Source organism: Pelodiscus sinensis, chromosome 4 (assembly GCF_052426305.1).
Source record: "Pelodiscus sinensis isolate ZL-2025 chromosome 4, ASM5242630v1, whole genome shotgun sequence".
NCBI lineage: Eukaryota > Metazoa > Chordata > Testudines > Trionychidae > Pelodiscus > Pelodiscus sinensis.
Window position 1 is genome coordinate 126,879,837 of NC_143055.1, and position 25,081 is coordinate 126,904,917.

At 41.9% G+C, this 25,081-nt stretch overlaps 1 long non-coding RNA gene across 3 annotated transcripts in view; it reads right to left on the minus strand.

The window, feature by feature from the left end:
• Window positions 1–750: 750 nt before the first annotated feature.
• Window positions 751–25,081, minus strand: part of LOC112544947 (uncharacterized) — a 253,599-nt gene continuing 229,268 nt past the window's right edge. For 2 of the 3 annotated variants that reach the window (XR_012903973.2, XR_016349504.1), the window contains exons 2-4: window positions 20,530–20,590; window positions 5,254–5,361; window positions 751–935 (exon numbers count right to left, since the gene is read on the minus strand). This is a non-coding gene — a long non-coding RNA (uncharacterized LOC112544947). Of the gene's footprint in view, window positions 936–4,701; window positions 5,129–5,253; window positions 5,362–20,529; window positions 20,591–25,081 lie in introns of those variants that run through there. The other variant, XR_012903972.2, reaches the window with a different exon arrangement.

Sequence of the window (25,081 nt, forward strand, 5' to 3'; positions counted from 1 at the left end):
TAACTAAATGGCAATTTAAATAACATATTGAAAGGTAAACAGCCAGCTGCTCCCACCAGATGTTCTGCAGATATTTAGCACTATTTTATATGCACTAAGGTATCATGGAAAGTGGCAAAATGGACACCAAAGGTATTTATCGCATCAGTCTTCTGATGGGCTATAGAAGCCACTGTATATGGGGATTCTTCATCAAGACAGGGACCACCACACTCCAATTAGCAATGTATATTGGAGCTTATCATGGCAACATTCCTCCTTTTATTAGTCTTCAGGTCTGATTGTGCACAACCACGCTGGCGTCTGTAGTAACTACCCTTTCCTTCAAAAGGAGGACTAAGATGGATTTATAAGCATTTTATTTTTGTTCCAGGAGTACTTCTTTACAATTAGACAAATTCTCTTCCCTCATGATTCCATAATTATGAGTAAAAGCATATTCTGGGGCACTTATACACGGCAGACAGTATCTTGCCCTACATACGGTCCCCCCAAAGCCAATGGGGCTACTCATGAAGTAAACTGGCACTCGGCAGAAGAAAGGGGATTAGATCCCGACACATTGTTTGTATTCAGACCGATGATACCCAGACATGCCAACTGCAGCTGTGCCACTTAACCAGTCCGGCTGAGGGCTAGCTGCTTCTCTTGACCTTCCAGCCTGGTTTGGTCACCACAGCTAAGTCACATCCAGGGCACCCACGAGTAAACAAAGAGACCCATCTTAAGCTGGCCACAGCCTTCCTTCGGGAGGGCCTGTCTTCCCTTCTATACTCCCTTGAGTCTTTCCCTAGTTTCTACTGAGCAGCAACTCCGAGAGCTTGAATCTCCCAGTTTTCCTCAGGCTTCCGCCTTAACTCCATCCCCACAAGGTGTCCGTGGGATTTTGCTCATTTCTTCTGCTGGGGAAATAGGTGGGGCTGGAACCATCTTCCCTAAAAGGACCAGACACCTTGTTACATCAACCCAGATACTTTATTACATGATCTGATTTGAGAAGGTTCTGCCTCTGTTATTAAGAAATTCTGCTGAGCCTCGAATACAGGAAATGAATTTAAATGGGCGTTGTTGTTGTAAACTCTAGCATGCGGATCCAAAATCTTTCCCCAGCATGATCTTGTGCATGCACTGAACAGTTTAGCAAAGCCAATGAAGGCTAACGTCCCCCGTGTCAGTCAAAAGGACATTATTATCCCCGCATTACAAACAGGGAAACCGAGGCACAGTCAGGTATGTGCAGCAAATCTGGGGGCAGAGCTGTGAATAGAACCCAGGGCCAATATTTTCCAAAATGTGAGCCTAAAAATTAGACTTCTGCATCATATTAAGGCACCTAAATAAAACACCTGCTTTTCAAAAGATGCTGAACAAACAGCAATTTTCATGGACTTCAGCAGGACTTTTGGTCCTAAGCCATTTAGGTATTTTTGAAAATACTATCCTCAACTTAGGGACTTAAGAGGAAAATCTTGCTTAGTTTCTCTCTCTGGGGCTTTATTCTTCAGGTTGAAAGTGCAGAACAGAAAAATGGAAGGGGAAAAAAATGGGTTTCCTATAAAACTACAAAAACAAAATAGAAAAAGCCTACTCATGCTACAGTCCACCCCTCTTCCAAGGTGAATGGAGATCTTTCTGCTTCCTAAAGCACTTCCATTACTTTTCAGACATTTGAAAATACTATCTTAGGCTGTGTCTAGACTACATGCCTCTGTCGGCAGAGGCATGTAGATTAGACAGATCAGCAAAGGCAAATGAAGCCGCGATTTAAATGATCGCGGCTTCATTTACATTTACATGGCTGCCGAGCTGAGCCGACAAACAGCTGATTAGCTGTTTGTCGGCTCGCCGCTAGTCTGGACGTTCCCCCTGTCGACATCAAAGCCCTTTGTCGGCAGCCCCGTTATTCCTCGTGGAATGAGGTTTACCGGGGCTGCCGACAAAGGGCTTTGATGTCGACAGGGGGAACGTCCAGACTAGCGGCGAGCCGACAAACAGCTGATCAGCTGTTTGTCGGCTCAGCGCGGCAGCCATGTAAATGTAAATGAAGCCGCGATCATTTAAATCGCGGCTTCATTTACCTTTGCTGAACAAACAAATCTACATGCCTCTGCTGACAGAGGCATGCCTCTGCTGACAGAGGCATGTAGTTTAGACGTACCCTTACTGGTCTCATTGTTACCTTATGCTCACCTGTGTGTGTTCACCTACTATCTCTTGTCTTAGATTGGCAGGGTCATCTCCATTCCGTGTTTGTACCACACCTAGAACAATCAGCTCCAGATCTTTGACTTGCACTAACATCTTCTAGGTGCTAACAGAATACAAACAATGAACTGTCATAGCTCATGTTAAAATTTGGAACGTGATTGAGATTGGCAAATAATTTGGGGAATGCCCGGAATCTCTCTGAATACTCGTGAGCAACATAAAAGCATGATTCCACAAATAGTAGCTTATGCAACATGCAGCTTCTATTCACAACGATAGTCAGAGGACACTTTTTGTATGATTCAATCAGCTGTAAGGAGATTGCTCCCAGGCAGGACATCCACACCTGGAATCCAGCACACAGATAGGTGCATGTAAGATACTCAGAGATAAGGAAAAAGTGGAGGGGGGAGATAAACAAGTGAAAGAAAGAGAACATTAAAATTCATCATTATGTAGCGCATCCATTCATGGTCATGACAGCAGCCTTCAAATCCCCCCTTGTGTGTGTGTCAAAATGTTGTTGCCACATTGCGGGAGACACTTCTCATGAAACTGGAGATCACCCATTCACTTCAATGCCAGCCACCCAGAAGTTCCTCCAGGAGATCATTGCATTTTCCCAGTCTCTATGGGTCCTTTAGCTACTGTGATGAAAGAGGAAACTCAGGGTGTGTTAGAGCTCTGAAGTTTCATTTCTCCTGTCCCCTCAGGCAGTTTGTAGAGTCCATCTGCCTCCCCTCCCTATCCGCAATCACAGAGATCCGCCATGTATATAATGAAATACCTAATACACAAAAAAAGGCCTGTCAGAACCCAACGTGACTGTCAGTTTATACAGAATTGTCCCACAAGTCACTTTTTTCCTGTGAAATGTAGTGAAATGTCAGAGGCCAAACAGTCTGCATTGTTTTCATTAGGAATGGGTGAAAAACATAATGGATCCAAACCTGCCCCACCCTTTAAAGCGAACCATTATTCGGAAAATGTTCTGTTCAGTTTTTTTCTCCTGTTCACAGCTTTGGGCTCTTGAGATCCAGCCAACAATAGAAGGTATTCATGTGGATTTTCTGGATCATGAGGAAACACCCGAAATCTCACTGAGAAAACTTGATCTCGGGAGTTTTCCTGCCCCTGCTTCAAATGGTTAACCATTTCAAACAGTGTTACAATCCTCTCAGAAGTGCTGCTTTTGAGAACTGGGCATGCCTATATGGAGCCTCCTTTTAGTACATCCGCAGTGGTAGCTAATGAGATACCTAAAAAGCGAGACACGTCTGATTACACAGATACAATGTACTCTTTTTTTTTTCTCTTACGGTGATTTTTACTACTGTTGCTGATGCCAGGGCAAAGAGCAGCCTGGCACTCAGGAAAAAAGATCCAACATAGCTCTGCTAATGAACCTCAGTCTGATCTGCAAGACACTTTCCTTCCATTAAGAGGCCCCTCCTGAGGGGGAAAAAAAAATCAGCCAATATATATGGCAGATAATGTGGCTATGCACAAATATCCACAAAGGACTAAGCTGCACTTATCAGATTTATGCCACATGACCAAGTACAACTGATTTGGACTCATGTCTCCAGCTATGCACTGATAGATTATTATTTGACTGCAGCATGTATGTAGCCTGTCCTCTCTCCTTTGTGGATTGCAAAATATCTCCATTCTCATTCCAGCCTGAAAACAATAACATTGTGCTGACATCTCTCAATCACTAATTTGGGTAGAAGAACTTGCATTGCCAGTGAACTGAGGTGATGCACAAGAAGGAAAAAAAAAACGACTTTGCTCTCAGAACCCTGAGCATGTTTGCATTAGGGACATTAGGGAAAACTCCCCATAACTCTGCTTGTAAACTGAGCCCATTTGACACTGAAGTCTGAAAAACATGATACATATGCAATACCATTCTCCCGTTTTGGTTTGTTACGAAGCTGCTCTTCAGAGCTGAACTGAATTGCCTTGATCTAAATCTAATCTCAATAAACACATTTTGCTTTAGACAAGTCCACAAAACCTCTCTTTAAAGGGAACCCTGCTATTTAAAATGAACGGCAACCCACTGACTTAAGCTTGAAGTTAAGTGCCCTCATTTTCCCAAAGCAGCTTTCTGTGTACTGAGCAGATGTGACGGATTCAGGGTACCTGCAAGGCTCTCTATTGTTAAGGAGAAGGGGGAAACAAACTGGCTTCCGTCATTTGATGGGATGATACTATGGGCCATATTCGCCCCTGATGTAACACTAGTAATTTTAGTCCAACGGATACAAGGCCAGCAGAGAAGGAAATAAATTATACCAAGAATGACTTTGATACCAGGAGCCTAACCCAATGGAAAGACCCCAACTGACTTACAAGGGTTTTGGATTGAGCCCATAACGCATATTGCAACTACCTACTCAGAAGATTTTCTCTCTTTCGTTCTTTCCTCCATTTAGTGTGCTTGCCTGCCAGTCAGGGAAGAAAGATGGAGCTAAGCACGGCAGATTAAAGGGCAAAGGGAGGAGAGGGAATCAGGAAAGTCATTCACTCTCCCAGTGGAAGAGAAACACGTCTGCTCACAAAGGCAGTGACAAATGGCACGGATAAGGCTTTCAAACAAATATATATATCTCAATAAGACAGTGCGAGCAAATACATCTTCCACATGCTACTTTTTTCTAAGGAAGCATCCAATGCAGCTTGCCATGATAACTAAATTTATTATTAACTGTGTATTTCATGATGTTAGTGACAATATGTTAATGTGATTTTTCACGTCCTCCTGCAGTGAACAGATGGCTCCTTTTACTTTACTTTCCACATCAAGTGTGATTATTTCTTGGTGCCAAAAGCCACCTGCCGCTCCTCGGTCTCCAGTCTAATTTTTTATGTTGGTAAAACACAGCAGGACTTGTTATCAGTTGGATGGCATCTTAATAAAAGGAGACATGCCAACATATTGACATCATGTTCAAGGGGAAATTTTAGCCCCTGTTCTTGCTCCTCCCCTACTAAAAAATATTATTTTTTTAAAAAAACCATAAAAACAGACCCTACCAGTTTCAAGATGCTCCATTGCAAATGTTGGGCCCAATGCCAAGATGCAGAGTTGGCCTCCTTTTGTTCCCGCACCAAGCACCTCACTCAGGGCTCTGATCTCTCGTCCTGTGTAATGATAATTAGCCATAACATATTCAGAAGTCAAATGTAAGCAGGAATACATTAACATTGAGATCAGTGCTGGGATCATTTTCATTGGGAAAATGACAAAGAAGGACATAAAAATTAAAATACGGGATGTGGATTCACAGTATCACTTTCAAATACATGAAGGGTAAACTCATTTGTTTGTCAGTCACGAGCAGGCACTCAGCAGACAGCTGTGCTTTACAACAAACAAACAATCTGAGTCTGATAAGCCACTGTCGCAGATTTCAATTTTTCTTCACTTTGTTGGAAACAAAGGAGGACAATGATTTAGGCCCAAACTGTCAAAAGTGGGGGCTCATGAGTCCATATTTAGGCATCTAAATAATTGACCTAATTTTGAAAAGTTTTGAGTATCCAGCATCCAGCTATTAACTGTTAGGGGCAACTTGAATGCCACTGTTTTAGAAATTCGAGGTGGGATTTTCAAAAACACCTAAGCAGTCTAGGCCCAAAAGCCCCATTTAAAGTTAATGGGACTTTTCATACCAACTCACATATATGCTTTTGAAAATCCCACCCTCAGGTTCTTTACATGAGTGCTTAAAATATGCTTTACAAGGCTAACGTTATACACCAAATTTGAAATGTTGGGTTTAGGGCAGCTATTAAACACATACCATCTTAGACATCCAACACTCCGGTCATCCGAAGAGGTGGGCTGTGCCCACGAAAGCACATGATGTCATCTACATGTTTTGTTAGTCTTTAAAGTGCTACCAGACTATTTGTTGTTTTTTTAAGTTCTTCCTGTTACAGACTAACCTGGCTACCCCTCTGAAGCTTTTGAACATGAGATAAACTCAGCCTGTGAGACAGCACAAGGCTAATATTTTCTTAAATAGCCATGTGCTCCTATGTCATGTTACAGAAGAAAAAGAAAAACTCACTAAAGATCTTCCATTATTTTAAATTTGTACTCTTGGTTAAAACTTTATTTATTCACTTTATTTACAGATGGGTTCATGCCAGACCCTTGAATCTGAAAGCCCCTGCACATAAGGAAAGTTGAGTATTTGGCTTACCAGCCAACTGTTTGATAAGCAGACTACCATGTCTAACAACAGCCTATGATTATTATAAATATGGATCATAGCTTTACTGGAGCTGGTGTTGTGGGACAGAACTGTCAGAAGGGGAAACATTTCTATTTAAATATTTAAAGAAAATATCATCGCTGTGTGCATTGCTATTTTGTACAGATGATCACTTCAAAACAATTTCTGCAAGTGTGAAAGTCTTTATTGAAGAGCAAACTATGGGCTTGATCCAAAATCCACTGGCATCAATGAAAATCCTTCCAATGAGTTCTAGGGTCTGTGGGTCACATCTTATCTCAGGTATTGTTTGTTACAGAAAGTCATGGTCCAGCAGCAAGAGCACAGAATTTTGAGAGAGGATATTTCTGAGTTCCAGTTATATCTCTGATGATGATTTTCTTTGTGGCCTTGAGCAAGACATTTTAGCTCTTGTCAACCTTTCCCATTTATAAATACGATCATTAGATCTTCTTAGGCATCCTTGCTTTATTACAGAAATATTTTATTTGTATGAAAGAAATAAAAGACAGGTTGTGATTGCCAGGTTGTGATTGCCAAGATGATCTCTCATGTACAGGCAGTCCCCGGGTTACGTACAAGATAGGGACTGTAGGTTTGTTCTTAAGTTGAATCTATATGTAAGTCGGAACTGGCGTCCAGATTCAGCCACTGCTGAAACTGACCGCCAATTCTGACTTACATACAGAATCAACTTAAGAACCCCAGGCGTCCCCAAGTCAGCTGCTGCTGCAACTGATCAGCAGCTGATTCCAGGAAGCCCGGGGCAGAACAACTGTGCCTCGGGCTTCCTGTAGTCAGCGCTGGTCAGTTTCAGCAGAAGCTGACTTGGGGACGCCTGGGGCAGAGCAGCTGGGGTGCTGCTGGGTTGCTCCAGTAGCACCGCTCCTCGGTGCTACCGGACCAACCCAGCAGCACCCCATCTGCTCTGCCCCAGGCATCCTGATTCAGCCACTGCTGAAACTGACCAGCAGCGGCTGAATCAGGACCTGGGGCAGAGCAGCTAGGGTGCTGCCGGGTTGGTCCAGTAGTGCCCAGAGCGGCGCTGCAGGACCAATGGGCAGCGCCCCAGCTGCTCTGCCCCAGGTTCCAAAACAAAAGCCTGGTCTGCTGGGGGGGGCACACTAGCTGCGCTCCCCCCCCTCCCCCCCAGCAGACCAGGGACGCGGGGAGCAGAGCCGCAACGGCAGCGGGGTGCCGCGCCTCTGAGGCTTTGCTCTGGCAAAGTCTCAGAGGCGCGGGACCCGCCGCGGCTGCCGCTTCAGTCCCGGTGCCTGTGGTCTGCTGGGGACCGTCCCCAGCAGACCACAGGCACCGGGACTGAAGCCGCAGCCGCGGCAGGTTCCCGCGCCTCTGAGACTTTGCTCTGGCAAAGCCTCAGAAGCGCGGGAACCCGCCCGGTGCCCCTGGTCTGCTGGAGACGGTCTCCAGCAGACCAGGGGCACCGGAGCAGCTTACAAACGGGGCTCTCTCGCCCCGGAGCTCGCAGGTAGCAATCCGCCACCTCGACCTCCGGGGCGAGAAAGCCCCGTTCGTAAGTGCGGATCCGACATAAGTCGGATCCGCGTAAGTCGGGGACTGCCTGTACTTCTGAACTTCTTTTGATCTTGAGACCTCTCTTTCTGGAGCCATATATATCTTCTAGGTGGCTTAGGTCACCATCAGGTGGTCATTTTGGTCACAATGCACCTCTCTGCAGCTTTCAGAATGAGGCTATGTCTAGACTGCAGGTTTCTTTTGGAAAAAGCTTTTTTTGGAAGAGGTCTTCCGAAAAAACTTCTTCCAAAAGAGAGCGTCTACACTGCAAAAGTGCATCAAAAAAAGCGATCTGCTTTTTCGAAAGATAGCGTCCATTCAGCATGGATGCTATCTTGCATTTAAGCTGTGATTACTATGGAAGGAGTGACCACCAGGACACCTCTGTTTTTTCCTCTTTCCTCTTCTTTCGAAAGAACTCCCTCTTCCCCATCCACACACGCCTTTTTCTGAAAGCTTTTTCGGAAAAAGGCTTCTTCCTCTTAGAAAGAGGATTACAAATGCTGGAAAAACCCCTCTGTTCTTTCGATTTAATTTCGGAAGAATGTGATTGCGGTGTGGATGTAACTCAGCTTTTGTCGGAAAAATGGCCATTTTTCTGACAAAACTCTGTAGTGTAGACATACCCAATTGACCATGGTTGCAGCTGATTACCAGAAACTAATATCTGATCTAATGATATTTGTGTGTAGTATATACCATATTTTTCTTAAGAAAAATTATGTATTCGCCAATTTATCTGGGCAGCTCTGTAAATAGTCAAATAATATTTGACAAATTATTCATAATTTTTCCATCAATCTATGACTAATTTATTCATGTTTTTAATGTTATTCAATCACCTGTAATTAGTCTTGGCAAAACTTCTACAATCTTGACAGATAATATCAGTGCTTATTTTAAAACATGCTTTATTTTTTAACAATGTACATTTTTACAGCTGCACATTTGGGATTTTTAAAATAGATATAATTTTAAACATTTATCTATAACTATTTTATCCATTTCCATTATATTACAGGAAATTATGGTGGAGGTCAGATAATTATTTAGTGAGAATACACATTGAGATTTAAAAAAATAAAGCTTTGTAAATGTTAAAACAAAAACTGTCAACATCTGTGTCAAAACAGTAACAAAGTAAAGAGTCTTATATAAAACTAAGTTTTCAAGCCTATTTGTAAATTTTGATTCTTAATTGAGGAAAATATTTTTAAATTTTTATGTGCATGGTGAAATTGATGTTTACAACATTTACTGATTTAGTTCTTTTGAGTCAAACTGTATTAATGTTGTGGTTTCTTTCCTGCTCAAGGCCAAAGTTAGCTACAAACTGGGGAGGGAGAGGGAGAGAAGGATAGCATCTTGTAAAAAAACTGTCAAAGAAGAAAAACAATTGTATTTTGTTTAAAAAAAGAAAAGATTACAAACACCTCTACTCAACATATTCATGAAGCCTCTTGGTAAGAACTTCCTCAAATATTTTGTAGTGCAGCCTCAGCAGGTTGATGATAGGTATAATTGTTTAACAGAGTGGGTGATTTTTATTTGTTTTGACAAATAATGTCCAACATTTTTCACAGAAAATTTGGTTCCTTTGAAATTTTCCATTGACTTTTTTTTTTTTTTTTTTAATACTCACATAGGTGAGGGGGGCAAGAAAGAAGACAAATGGTAACCCAGAAAATTGGCTTTTCTATTTTTAAGAAATAAAATCTTTCAATATGAAAGAAAATGGTTTTACTTCATTCCTTTTTCTGTGAACAGTCCATGAAAGATTTCAAAGGTGAATCTTTATTTCCATGCAGAAAAAGAAGCAACCCCTTACCACTTTTTGACCGGGCCTTCTGCATGTATGGATGGGTTTTTGTAGGTTTCTTCCTCTCTTCCCTCCTTCCCTCTCCCCACATTGACACTAAAAATTTAGTCTGCTGCCTGAAAGAATGTTGGGACACTACTGAGGGCTGAAGAGATCAGAGCTGCTTCGTCCTCAGCCGTGGGGAAAAAATAAGTCTTTTTGCTGGATACAGGTCATCAGTATGGGAAGGTTCACCCCCTTATAATCCTGCTTATTGTGGTAGCTGGTGAACCTGGGTTAAGACCCTGATGTCTTTTCTGACAAGCCTTTCGCATGGATAGGCAGTGGAGATGAGCGGAGTTCCCTCTCCCCAACTGGGCAATTTGTGCAGGCCACACTCTTATTAATCCCATAACGAACTCACAAGAGAAAAAACACACCTTCAAAACCAGGAGGCATGATAATTGTAATTCCTTCTTTGTAAGACTTCACAGCAGGACTGCATCATTTGCAGCTTGCTTAGAAGGCAAGAAATATGCCTGCTTATTGGTTCACACAGCTGAGCGCATGTTGAATCCATCCTGTGTACTTGACACTGGCTTCTCAGGAAGTGGAAAATACATGCTAGCCTTTTTCTTTCTTAAAGCTCGGGTGGGTATTAGCCTTGACTGTATTTGAGCCTCATTTGGTGGGTATCTAGACTAACACGTCACCCATTTTTTGAAGAGCTCACAAGCACACTGGAAAAAAAAAGCGAAAGGTGTGAAATCCTTTTGGCTTTTCCTCTTTTCCAGGAAGTATTCTAGGGCAGATCAATCTGAGGGGTTTCATGGGTTGTAAGAAAACATCTAGTCATTAAGCTGTCACATTCTGGGTGATGACAGAGAAAAAACTTTTAAGGCAAGCTTTTGAAAAAGAATTGGAAGAACTGATAGGGTTACCAGGTGTCCAATATTGGCCTGGACAGTCCAGTATTTCCAGCCTGTATCTGGTTAAAAACCCCCAGCAAATACCAGACGTAAAATGTCCAGTATTTTCTGCTTTTCTCGGATAAAAGGCTGCTTGGGACATTCCCCTGCTGTGTATGGTGGGGACTCGGGGAGCAGGAAACATGAGGATTTAAAGGTGCAGTGACTCAGGGGTTTTTTGTGCAGGTATTTTTGCTCAACAACTTTGGTTCCCCTCCTCCCCCCCCCCTTTTTTTTTTTTTGCTCAACCAATTTTTTTCCTTCCCTGTTAGGTATTTTTTGTGAAAGTATCTGGCAACCCTAAAGACTGAGGAACTCCAGCCCTGTTATTTTCCAAGGGATTTCTGTTCCTTATGCTCTTAAGCACTTTTAAAAATCCCACCTTTACATATTTTAAAACATTGAAACAAAAGTAAAAAGACTATCCAAAGCCCAAGGTTCTCCACCTACTTTGTGCCAAAGTTTCTTAGCAACCTGTTAGGCAGGACATTGAGCACATCAATCTGGACTTTGTTTCATTTCTGCTTTGTACCTCACATCTGAGACCCTGATCTAGCAAAGCACTTAAAATGCACTTAACTTCAAGCACACAAACACTCACACTGAAGCAAACGGGGCTGTTCACTTGTTCAAAAATTCAATTGTTTTGCTCAACCGGGGTCCAAGTTAGTGAGGCCTCAGGATGTTCATTTTGCTCTTTCCTGCAATCAATCTGGGTCCATTCTGAGCAGTTGTTTGAAGGTTCGAGCCCTATGTTTTTATTGTATTTTAATTTGTTTTCATTCTCTTCCACCGGGCCCTTGGTGTTTTGTAGCTTCTACTCCACAGTCAACTATACATTCCCATATTTCCATAAATTAATTGTAATAAAAATAGTTACCAGCTTACGTTTGGTGAATACCGTTCAGTTGAAGAGCCCTATTCATATTCACTGGAATGAAAACAAAATCTGTGTCATCTTTGATCATGACTATGTGTGTCTGTGCTCTGCAAGGAGAGTCAGATTTTAAGAACAGACAGTACGATCTTGTAGTCTGACCTCCTGCATCACAGAATCTGACCCAGTCATTCCTGCATTCGCTCTTAAGACTGTGTAGTGGAACTACAGCAGTTCTTTTTCGAAAGACAATTTCGAATGAAGGACTTTATGTGATCATAGAATCACAGAATCTTAGAGTTGGAAGAGACGCCAGGAAGTAATCAAGTTTAACCCCCTGCTAGAAGCAGGACCAATCCCAACTAAATGATCCCAGCCAGGGCTTTGTGAAGCCAGGACCTAAAAACCTCTAGGGATGGAGATTCCACCACCTCTCTAGGGAACCCTCCCCAGCACTTCACCACCCTCCTAGTGAAATAGTTTTGCCGAATATCCAACCTAGACCTCCCCCTGCTGTAACTTGAGACCATTGCTCCTTGTTCTGTCATCTGTCACCACTGAGAACAGCCTCTCTCCATCCTCTTTGGAACCTCCCTTCAGGTAGTTAACGACTGCTATCAAATCCCCCTTCATCCTTCTCTTCTGTAGACTAAACAAGCCCAAATCCCCCAGCCTCTCCTAGTAGGTCATGTGCTCTAGCGCCCTAATCATTTTTGTTGTCCTCCATTGGACTGTCTCTAATACGTCCACATCCTTTCTGTAGTGGGGGGCCCAGAACTGAATACAGTACTCCAGATGTGGTCTCATCAGTGCCAAAGAAAGGGGAATAATCACTTTTCTAGATCTGCTGGCAATGCTCCTCCTAATGCAACCTAATATGCCTTTAGCTTTCTTGGCTACAAGGGCACACTGTTGACTCATATCCAGCTTCACATCCGCTGTAATCCCCAGGTCCTTTTCTGCCAAACTGCTGCTTAGCCAGTCAGACCCCAGCCTGTTGAACCTCATCTGTCTTCGTTGAAATTCATCTGATTTCTTTTGGCCCAGTCCTCCAATTAGTCTAGGTCACTCTGGACCATATCCCTGCCCTCCAGCATATCTACCTTTCCCCCTAGCTTTGTGTTATCTGCAAACTTGCTGAGGGTTCAATCCATCCCCTCCTCCAGGTCGCTCGCAAGAACCTCTCATTCCAGTAAATATTTGGGGAAAAAAACTGAAGTCTTAAATATGAAGATTTGCACCAAAAACTTCTGTCCAAGAATGACGCTTCTCTCCGCAGGCGGTTTATAATGCTTTATATTTCTTACCATACGTTTATTTGTATGGTGAAAGGGCCTAGTAGCTCCACTGAAATACATAGGATTATTCATGTCCTGAAAGTGAGGTATCCGCATCAGTAACTTGCTGATTTAGGACCTGATCTCAAGCTCAGTGATGTCAATGGATAGTTTCCTACGCATTGCAGTGGACTCTGGATCAAACCCTAGGAGCCTAAAGCTTCAAACCTGGGTTGGTAGGTGCTGAGCATTCCTGTGAGGTGCTGAGGGCCCTTGAATGCCAGCAAAATCAGTTCACTCACAACCGGAAATCTCTCCATTGACTTTAATAGGAGTCCAGATGGAGTTCCAAGTCCCGTAGTGGCGTAGGCCTGGGCAATTCGACTCAATTATATCCACTTTCATGAGAGCAGAACCTGGATTATATCCTTTATATTTCCTTTAATATTCCAAATTGTAGGTATCAGGAGCTGCTTGGAAAAGGCCCTCATATACCTGTTTTTATTTGTGTTCTTCCATGAGCTGTAGTGGCTGCTTTTCCAACAGTGCACAGGGTCCCCCTGTCCCCCCTCCGCCTTTTGAGTGTCAGAGTAAGCCCTTCATTAGAAGCCATTTCTGTGGCTGGAATGTAGTCTCTCACAATACAGTCTAGTATCATTTAAAACAAATTAATTTTTCATTTCTTGCTCAGGCCATAATTTTCAGCCTGGCACAAATGACCTTAAGGATGGACATGCAGCAAACATTAGCAAATTAGAAAAATCCCCCAACTCCTTTACAGCTAAATCGTCCACCCTCTTTCTTTGGATGCCGGGACCTCATTTTCATAATTGAATTCATCTGATATTGGTAAGTTACAGCACTTTCCCCTTGGGCTACAAGCTAGCCTCTGTATATTCTATTATAAAATTGGTTAATTAATAATTTCTCTATATTGCCACTAAGCAGAACTACATGCTTAAATTATGATGATGGGGGCTCATTACATGCACATTGAGACACTAAGTCATCGTTTACTGTCGGAAGTGTGTACTGTATTCAAGTGCACTGAGTCGCTAAACAGGATAATGCCCTTTCTTGTGCTGCTTTCCAGGAAAGCACTTTCCAAGTAAAATGAGTTGAACCTGGTAGATTCCGATTGTCCGGGAGGGAGGGAGATGCAGGTGGAGGGGTCTGGAAAAAGTTAAGGTACAGGTATCTGCATGCAATCAGAGTCCAGGGTGTATTTGTTTAACTGAAGGACAATGTATACTGCACAAATCTGATTAGGGAACTTTCATAGCAGCCTAAGAAGAGTCTTTGGTTTCACCTAGAGGCACAAAACAAGCAGCTGTTACACTCTTTCTTCTAAAAAGTAAATGTTACAAGGACGACAGCCAAATAAGTCAGCCTTTATGAGGATCCGGCTCCTCTGAATCCCCAACTATGTTTTGGCATGGTTTCTGATGCTTGTGTTATCACTTTGATATTAATACCCCTAATCCCTCGAGGGTAAGCTATTGTTTGACTCAAAGTAAGCCGCATATATTGGGGGGAAAGGGCTAAATGTTAAATTAAACAGTCCTCCATCTAGGTAGAACATTATGCAGCAACTGTATGAGTGTTAGATATTGAAAATTTGCTTTTCTTTTTTTTTTTTTTAATCATGCAATCTAATAAGATCTCCAGGAGTAATCTCCCTCCCAAAGTCTAAAGCAAATACGATCACATCTCAGTCAGTCACCTACTTTAACCTCCCATCAAAATTACAGCCACACAATCTTTTCTGATTGTTTCAATCAAAACAAAATGAATAAACTTGACCCAGCAAATATGTAACTCTCCACTGGAGTTCCCAGTAAACCTTTTACAATGTGATTTATCTGAGCACTGGCAAAATTGCCTACAATATTTAGCCTCTGGGTTTAACATACATTATGGTTTGTTATTATCCTACCAGTTCTGGCCAAGCAGCTCAATAATAAAATAAATACATAATAATAATAATAAAAAGACAACAAAGAAAAGAAAATGAAGGTTCTGATCTTAGATGGGACAGGAAAGAGGAGGGTCCAAAGCTATACAAATTATCTTACGCATAGCTAGTGACTTTAGGTTCAGTTTTCTGAAGTAGGGTGAAAAAACTACGGGAGTTCTTTTAGCACTAGTTGTGTGCATGATTGCAAAGGAAAATTATTTATATATACACACAGAAATGGATGGACAAACACGTGCAATTATAATCTGGGGGGCACTGGATAGGTCATGCCTATTTTTTTCTTTAAAAAAAAAAAAAAAAGAGGTTACTAGTACAACGCCTCCTTGAAAGGAAGTTCAAATTTTAATCTTGCACCTGTTTTCTCCCTACATATTAAGCAGCATATAACCATAGGTCTCAGGGGGGTAGCCATGTTAGTCTGTAACTTTAAAAACAATAAATAGTCCTAGACATATCTACACTGGGGAGTTATTTCGAAATTGCTCCCCTTTTTCCGAAATAAGGTAAGCATCCATGCTACCAAGCCCATTACTACAAAATAATGGGCTTGTTATTTCAAAATAACAACGCCTGCTTATGAAGAGGAATAAGCTTATTTCAAAATAGTTATTTTGGGAATTATTATTTTGAAATAACCTGATAGTGTAGACATAGACTTAGGGTACGTCTACACTTGTACCCTAATTCGAACTAGGGATGCAAATGTAGGTAACCGAAATTGCTAACGAAGTTCCGTTAGCAATTTCGGTTACCTACATTTGCATCCCTAGTTCGAATTAGGGTACAAGTGTAGACGTACCCTAAGAGACTAATCAATATATATAGTATCATGAGCTTTCATGGGCAAAGCCCACTTCATCAGATGAGCTGGAGAAGAAATAACAGAAGCCAGGTATTTTATTACAGAAAACAAAAGATACCATACTTACTCACTCTTGCACAGAAAAAGGTATCTTGTTTTCTGTTATAAAATACCTAGTCTCTGTTATTTCAATCTCTCTCTATGGCAAAGAGTGACATACATTATTTGTTAGAGAGTCCACCGTAGTGTATCAAATGTTTGATATTAGGGATGTTAGCATGTAGTCGTTTAAACGATTAACTGATAAGCCTGGGCTTATTGTTTAATCCTAACGACTACATGCAATCCCCTCCTCTTGCTGCCTCTGTATCAGAGGCAGTGGAGCGGGGCAGGCGGGATCAAGTACACACGGGAAGGCAGCTTTCAAACTGGCTCCCTGTTCATATCCAGACCTGCAGAGTTGCTGGCTCCCCCGCACATCTGCCTCCTTATCAGAGGCAGCGGATGGACAGGGATGCTCCCTACAAGGCCCAGGTCCCACCTGGCACCCCCCCCCCCCCCATAAACATGTGCTAAAAAAATCCAGCAGTTATATGTTTATACAAATAAACGTTAGTTAGCATTCCTATTTGATATAATACTTATTCCCCTTTGTATCATTCATATTCATTCTCATTGCATAAACATCAACCAAGATGTTGCAAAAATAGTGCTAGATTCTGAAGTCTGAAAGAAAAGTACAAAACAAATACTCTAAGACATCTGTTATCTATTAATTATTATTATAGTACATGGCAAGTGCTTTACTGAACAAATAAAGAGATAAAACCTCTTCCCTAAAGATACTGACAATCTATTTAATTATAATCTAACAGACTCTCATTATTGTAATAAATAGTTGCCTAGGTTAAGACGACTGGGTCTTCTCAAATAGAACAACACTAGCAACTCGCAAACGCTGTCTCCTCTGCAGCTGAACTAACAGCCTGAGGTGAAAGCCTCACGGGGATTGTTCATTTTCAAAGACATTTGGTGATTAATTGTCGTTGGCGATATGCATGTTTCCTCCGATATCTGTGACAGTTTTGACACGAGTAGAAGGCTTACAAAGGTGTGCCTGACTGAGGATTCCTTAATTATAACACAAGATAGATGAGCCCGACCAAGTTTTCCTTGCAAATGCCAATTTTATTTAAGTGCTGAGTGAGTGAGATGTTGTTCTTCTCCAGAAGAAGTGGAGACAGCCAGAAGCATCACAGGATAATACAGTTCTTTGTCAGCTCTCCAGAGATACCTTAAGCTTCAGCCCTTCCCCCCAAGGGAAACAACAACATAATAGGGTTTTAATAACACAAGAGGCCTGGGAGAGAGTGGAGATACTTATCGAAAGACCATTTTTAACCCAGGAATTAAGTTGTTCAGTGTGGCTTGCTGGAATCCCATTACACCACTTAACTCTCTCTGGGTATGTCTACACTTACCCCTTGTTCAAACTAGGGAGGCAAATGAAGCATACCGAAGTTGCTAATGAAGCGCGGGATTTAAATATCCCGCAGTTGATTAGCATATTCGCAGCCGGTCGCCATTTTAAAAAGCCAGTAGCCTGAATTAACTCGCCGCATGCAGACGCGGTAGTCCGATCCAAAACTCTTCCCTCAAATTAACTGTTACTCATCGTTACACAAGTGATCTGCTTTTTCATTGCATGAGGAGTAACAGTTAATTCGAGGGAAGGATTTTGGATTGGACTATCGCGTCTACACGCGGCGAGTTAATTCGGGCTACCGGCTTTTTAAAATGGTGACTGGTCACAAATATGCTAATCAAGCACGGGATATTTAAATTGCGTGTCTCTCACTCACACACACACACACACACACACACACACACACACACACACACACACACACACACACACAGAGAGAGAGAGAGAGAGAGACAATGAGCTTCAAATGATGAAACTATGATGAATCCTAGACTTCCATTGTGTAGGATTCTGCCAAGGCAAGGAATGCACTGGTAATATTAGCCAGAGATGATGCATGGTTCAGACTATTGGCAATGTGACATAGAGCTTGCCAGTTGCCCATATCTAATTCGGCTCCAGTCAGTGGTACCTAAAAGTTGTTACCATCTAATGTGCAATAGATTCATCTGGAGGCTGGAATGGGACCAACCAATCTCTACCCTACACGTCATAAAGAACCACCTAAGTCAGCACTGATACCCATGTTGAGAATCTCAATGAAGAGGTCCATAAATGAGCAGGCCACAAAAATGAACCCCCTAAGGGTACATCACTCAGTGCACGAGTGATCTGCTTTTTCATTGCACGAGGAGTAACAGTTAATTTGAGGGAAGTGTTTTGGATTGGTCTATCTCGTCTACACACGGTGAGATTGCAAGCTTCTTTCGAAAGAGAGCATCCATACCTCAAAACCAGATCGAAAAAGTGATCTGCTTTTTCAAAAGAGCATCCAGAAAGCCCTGATTGCTATTCACAGAATGACCACCAGGACACCTATGCTTTTTTTGATTGCTCCTTCTTTCGAAAAATGTCCCTGTTGTGTCCACACACACCTTTTTGAAAAAGCTCTTTCGAAAAGAGCATTCTTCCTTGTAATTTGAGGTCTTACCAGTGTCAAACAAAACCTTGCATTCTTTCAATTTAATTTCAAAAGAATGTGATTGCAGCGTGGACACAGGTGAAGTTTTTTAAAAAACAAACAAACGTAGTCTAGACATAGCCATTCAGATCAGGGGTAGAATGCATTGACAGAGCAGTGTGAAAAAGCTAGTACTCTTCCTGTCCCATGTTTTAGCTCTTCTGCTTGGTTCTCCATTACAGATAAGTCTCCCTGATTTTAACCACCATGCTGTCTATTCACAGAAGTGGTGGTTTGGAATCCTGGAAGTAGTGGAATAGAAATGGAAAAAAATTCCAACTCAGTGTAACATTTGGCCCCTCTACATAGCACCAAAACTCTGACAAACATTGTAGCTATGTAGCTAAAATGTAGCTTTATGTTAAGTAATGTGTTTTAGTATTTTGCTAGTTATCATTGGCCAGCATAAGATACAGACAGTGTGTGTCAAAGTGGTCTGAGGACCCAGTCTGAGAAAGCTGCTATTCACAGTTCCCATTGGCTGTAGTTCGCCGTTTGCAGACAAGAGGAGCCGCAGGAAGCAGCGTGACCCAGGCCATGTTTCGCAGAGCCATGTAAACTAGTTTACCCAACATAGTCACTGAAGCAGGATTTAAATAATCCTCGCTTCATTAAAATAAAAATGGCAACCGTGATGTGCCAACAATCAGCTGATCCAGCACAGCGTGGCAGTCTACACTCGGATCGGTCGACAAGGGAAGCCTTTGTTGTCCGCTCCTGTAAACCTGTCGACAGAGCCATGTAGTCTAGACATACCCCTAGAGTCCTACTGTTCGCCTAATTAAAAATTCTATGCTAAATATATAAAACCTCTTCCCTACAGGTAAACATGTTTTCTTACGTTATTACATGCATCAATGAAAATCAATAGCTGTATACATTTTTGAGACTCCTAACAGATTCCAGCCCGAATCATCTTATAACACTTAAGAACTATATGCGTGGATAGAGGAAATACACACAAAACACAATTAAACCCTGAACTATTAATAGTAATAGTGAGTTTCCTTTACTATATGAAGATCCAGTACATCAGTAATGTTGCTAATAGTGCAGAAATAGCAGTCCAGATTTCACGGCATCTGTCCATGCCTGCCTATCACCCATAAATCACCTTTTCATAAGATAGCATCCGAGTTAATGATAGGATCCCTTCCTCCTCCATAGCTGAATATCTTTCCAAAATTATAAAATAATTTAAGCTGAGATCAAGGTTATTCTTAACCCATAATTCAAAGTACAGAAATAGTTTTCTTTAGTGCCAGCCTTAAATAAGACATATGCTGCTCTATTCATATTGTACCCAATATTAGATACTGCAAATTTGTGTGTGCCTATATAAAAATCTCTAAATAAATATTAAGGGAAACTACAATACATACACACACACACACACATATATAGTGTACTATCAATACTAACATATATATAGTATTGTGTGCAGCATGTGTGCACACACAATAATAATGGGGGATTGCTGACTCAGTTCTTTCATAGGCTACAGCAAGGATTCCATACTTGGAAGGGATTAACGTCCATGTTTCCATATTCATTATTAGCGCTGATTCATTAAAAGGTATTTCTGTGCTGCTAAGCATTGGGGTTGTGCATGTTTCATTGTTCTTGAGGGCATGCTGTGACAGGATACAGCTGTCCAGAGGTCCTCTGTAACCTGCTCCTATGCAAGAACCTCTGCACTGAAGAACATTTGGTACCAGTTCTTTAGCAGAGTGTATGGTGTGAACTATTGAAATACATTCTCCTCTTCCTCCATGACTGAAAAATCAGAGGGTCTCAATGAACTAGAACCAACTGCCTTCAGGACAAAAGGAATCTAACCCAGCTTTGATGTGTCAAGTTGACTCTTTCCACCTACTATAGCATGTTTGCCTTGAAGCAAACAATGGATACTGCTATGTGATATATAAATGGTAGGCACGTGCTATTTTTAATTGTGTCTGACTCCAGAAGGCAACGGGTGCACTGTTAATCTTAAACTAATATTAAAGGGTCAAAACCTCAGCCAGTGTAAACTGGCCTAGCCCCAGTAAAGCCAAAGCAGCCACATTCATTTACTGCAGCTGAGAAGCAGGCGTAAATATGCCATCAGTGTGGACAGAATTCTCTTTGCTATAAATCTGCATTTGAATAAATAAGACTAAATACCTGTTCATTCTAATACCACCTCCTCCAAATGCAGCAATCCAGGACTAGAGTTGGACAAATCCTAAAGAAAAAAAAATGAAGATGGATGTTTATGTGAATATTTAAATAATCACTCCCATGTTTGTCCCATATCGTGTTAGCTTTTTTCAATATTCTAGCACAGAGTTTTCTGGCATGGAAATGTTTGTGGAAGCAATGCATCTCATGTGAATATTGGACAATATAAAGCAAATTCTGAATTCATAAACACAAAAGTTAGCCCTGGAAGCCAGATTCAAAGAGTTATGTGCATCCCATCAGTAAACAGAAACAAAACATGCAATTTCTGTATCCAGTCAAAACCAATCAACACAGCTCAAATGTCAAATACTAAATATTCATATGCTTTAGATACAGACCAATAATTATTTTCCAGAAGGATCTGACAAATCATTTTTAATTCCAATTACATTTTTGTGAGCAACTCCTGGACAACTGACTGGATTTATGCACCTCAGTTTTCTATCTGGAAGATGGGAAAAATAATAATAATCTCTCTTTTCATAGACCTTTTTTCCTGTATTACCTATTTAGATAGTAAACTATTTCTTTTTACATGCTTACGACACCGGTTACGTTACATGCTTAGCACACCTTTTTACATGCTTACGACACCGGTTAAAGTTCCTATATAAATGTCCCAAATGAGACATTTACATAGGAACTTTAATTTCAGATCCAAAACTCAGGGCTTTACAATTAGAGACATATGTGAAATAGGTTCTGCATAGCGAACAAAATTTGTAAGTACAAGCTTGCTGCAATTTGTTTATTATGCTCCGTCCTATCACTTCAATGTAGAGCAGTCTAAATTCTCCAAAAGAATGTATTGTGTTAAAAAAAAAAAGACAGATTTATTGTGGCCAGCCATGTCACATCTGATAACTATGACAAGTCATAAAATGTTGGGTTAGTGCATTGCCTCAGCTTTCGGCTCAGTTAAATAGGTACGAGCTGAGAACTCAACAGTAGTTCTGTGCTCCCCTTGCCTGGAGGTGTTCCAATGGAATTAGAATTAACCCATGCTGGGGGTAACCGGAATTCTTACTGAATTTAGATATTACATTTAAACCTACAGTGGACTTACACATGAAAGCCTTTAATGGAAAGTCTGACAATGAAAACAGTGAGGCAAAAGTTGAAAAACCAGGGGGAAAGATTATGAATGTAACCAGGTAGTTTACCTTTCTTTTTCAAGAGCAACTGAGCCAGGATATTGCTTTTTAATTGAATTGATTTCAATAAGAATAGAAGTTGATAAATCAAGAAGCTAGTTCTCTGATGCCTTCATAGTTTAGCAGGTATTTAGAAACAAATCATCCTGAACACAAAGACGTACTTTTTTTTTTTCAAGCGAAAGCTCAAATAGTAAACTCTCAGCAATGAAAATTGCTGCATCAAACAACAAAAACACAGCAGAAACATCTTATAAAGTGAGCTACCATATTGGACTTGCTGGAGAAGCACACACAATTGCAGAAAAACTCATCAAGCCTTGTGCAGACAATATTGTGATATGACTGCTTGATGGGCAATACAGTAAAAAAAGTGGAAGCAGCGCTGCTGTCAAACAATACTGTTGCCCGTCACATTCAAGATCTTGCTGCTGACATTGAGAAAGAGCTAGTAAGGGCTTCACCAAATTTTCAGGAACCCACAGGGGCTCCACAGCCAAAAAAGTTTGGGAATCTCTGTTCTATAGCATTATACAAGTATTGAATAATATTAATATTATGTGGCCCAGCCCAAGATTAAGGAATCTACATGGCTCCACAGATAATTGTAGGAGCTCTCCTAGCTAGACTTTAAATCATACAATTTACCATAATGCATTAGTTCAGTGTTTCCCAAATGGTGTTCCGGCGAACCCCAGGGTTCCGTGAAGTGAAAATAAGGGTTCCGCGAGAAAATTCCATTACAACAACATGTTATTTAAAAAATAATTAATATTAAGCATTTATGAATTTTATTGAAAACAATTTTAATTTGTGTTGATCTCATGACCTTGTTTAGCATTGCTTTATTATTATCCTTACTTATTTGTGGTCTACTTTTTCAGCTCCATATATAAGACTGCTATTAGGGGTTCCACAAAGTTCTTTTGAGTTTAAAAGGGTTCCGTGGCCAAATAAAATTGGGAAACTTGATGGATCTGGTTCACAGTGTGTACTTTTATTTGAATCCTTTTTTCCTTTCCCACCTGCCTGTCTTTTGTTAAAATGTATGTATTGATGGGAGAGCATTCCTTATAATATGTAAAGTCTTGGCTTTGCATGTGGCTCATAACTTAAATGAAAACTCGTCTTGTGCAATCGTAAGCAAAGTTGAGCCCAGAGTATAAAAAAAAATAACGGTTGAAGGCAATTTTAAGTGCACATTTCTACCCTTCTGAGCTTCATAGCATTTTCTCTTAGGGTATTTCTACCCAGCAAAGTTATTTTGAAATAACAGCCCTTTTTTCAAACTAACTTTCCTAGTCTACACAGCCAAACCACTATTTCAAAATAAATTCGAAATAGCGGCGCGCTTATTTTGAATTTGGTAAACCTCATTCTACGAGAAATAACGCCAAATTCGAAATAGCTATTTCGAAATACGTGCTGTGTAGACACATTTTGAAATAGGGGGCCTCCAGCCTTCCCAGAGTGCCCTGGTGGCCACTCCAGCCTCAACCAAGAACACGTCTCTCCCTCCCCCACTCCCCAGAGCCCTTAAAGGGGTAGACTCTGGCCACAGTGCCTGTGCCAGCCCCAAGCCTGCCAGCCCAGAGCTAACAGTCACTGCCCCAACCCAGTGGCCCCAAAACGTGAGCCAGCAAGCCACTGGCAGCCAGCCTTCAGCGCTCTCCAGGAGCAGTCTGCCAGCTCCCAGGAACCTGCCAGGACCCGGAGAAGGCAGGCACCTTCCTGGTCCAGAGTGGAGATCATGGACCTTATTCAGGTTGGGGGGGGGGGGGGGAATGCCCCCAACATCCATGATCTCTGCATTAGGATATGGCCATCTATGGTAGGATAGCTGCCAGCCTGGTGACCAAAGGCAACATGAGAACCCAGGAGCAGGTTTGCATGACAATCAAGTTAGTCTGACGAGACACCCCAACCCTGAGCTTCCCTTCCCCCTTCTTCCCCTTGCTTCCCCCTTCCAGCTCCCTCCTCCCAGGTTTCCCCCTCCCCTCTCCCACTGTCTCTTCTCCCCTCTCCCACCTCCTTTCCCCAGTCTCAGAGTTTCATTCCCTCCCCCCAGTTTAGTTAAATAAAGAGAGTTTGTGTTCATGAAAATACGTGTATTTTATTTGACATCAGGAAAGGGAGTTAGGGAGGGGTAAGTGGAAGAATGTGAGGGAGGAATGAGGCACATGTCCCTAGTGGGACAGACCAGGGAGACTCTTAGTGCTCCTCAGGGTAGAAGCTCTCACAGGGCCTCCTGGATACTGACAGCCCCCCGATGGACCTCCCGGATGGCAGCCTGCAGAAAGTGCAGCCAGGATTGCAGCAACATGTCCAAGAAAAGTACCAGAGTGCCCAAGGGCAGCTCTGGCTCCATGTTGTAGAATGCTGTGGTGTCCCAAGTGAGGGCAATCAGAGCACGTAGAGACAAAAATGCTTAGCTGTCCCTCATCGAGGTAGACAAGCAAGCAGGGAAACCTGAGAACTGGCTGTCCGGGGGGCAGTATCTTTAAGCACAGACCTCAGATAGCCTAAGGCAGCAGCCCCACACAGTAAATCCTGACCTGGTGCCCTGCTGGAACTGGTTCCGGCCAGCCTTAAATGCGATTCAGAGTCTACTCTGTGGATGCCCTATTTCGAAATAGCAAAATTCTATTTCGAAATGCATTTTGTGCGTAGACACGTTATTTTGAAATACCTTATTTCGAAATAATACTGTAGTGTAGACATAACCCTCAGTAACGTTCCTGGAAACTGCCATTTGAAAAGTAATAAGCAGATATTCCAAAATACTATGTCGCATAACAACAACAAAAATAAATGCAAATATAATAAGCAATAAGCCACATTCCACCCTTATGGGCTTGGTTCATTATGTCTGTGAGAGAAGGATACAAAAAGGAGTGCAGAAGCAAAGTAATTCACCCAACATGATGTTGAAGTAAAGCCAGGAATACTTAACTTGCTTGCTCTAAACTTTAGACACACTTGGGGTATGTCTACACTACCACCCTAGTTCGAAGTAGGGTGGCTAATGTAGGCAACCGGAGTTGCAAATGAAGGAGTACAGGTAGTTTGGAATAGGAAGCCTAATCCGAACTACCTAGTCCGTGCTGCGTGTAGCCGCGGGCACGGTGTCCGAACTAGCCGGCATTTAAAAATGGCGGCGCCCGGCAACATGCAAATGAAGCCCGGGAAATTCAAATCCCGGGCTTCATTTGCAACTCCAGTTGCCTACATTAACCACCCTACTTCGAACTAGGGTGGTAGTGTAGACATACCCTATGGGTTCAGTTATGCCATCTAGTCCCAGCCCAATATTAAAGGATTTTACATGGCCCCAGGGG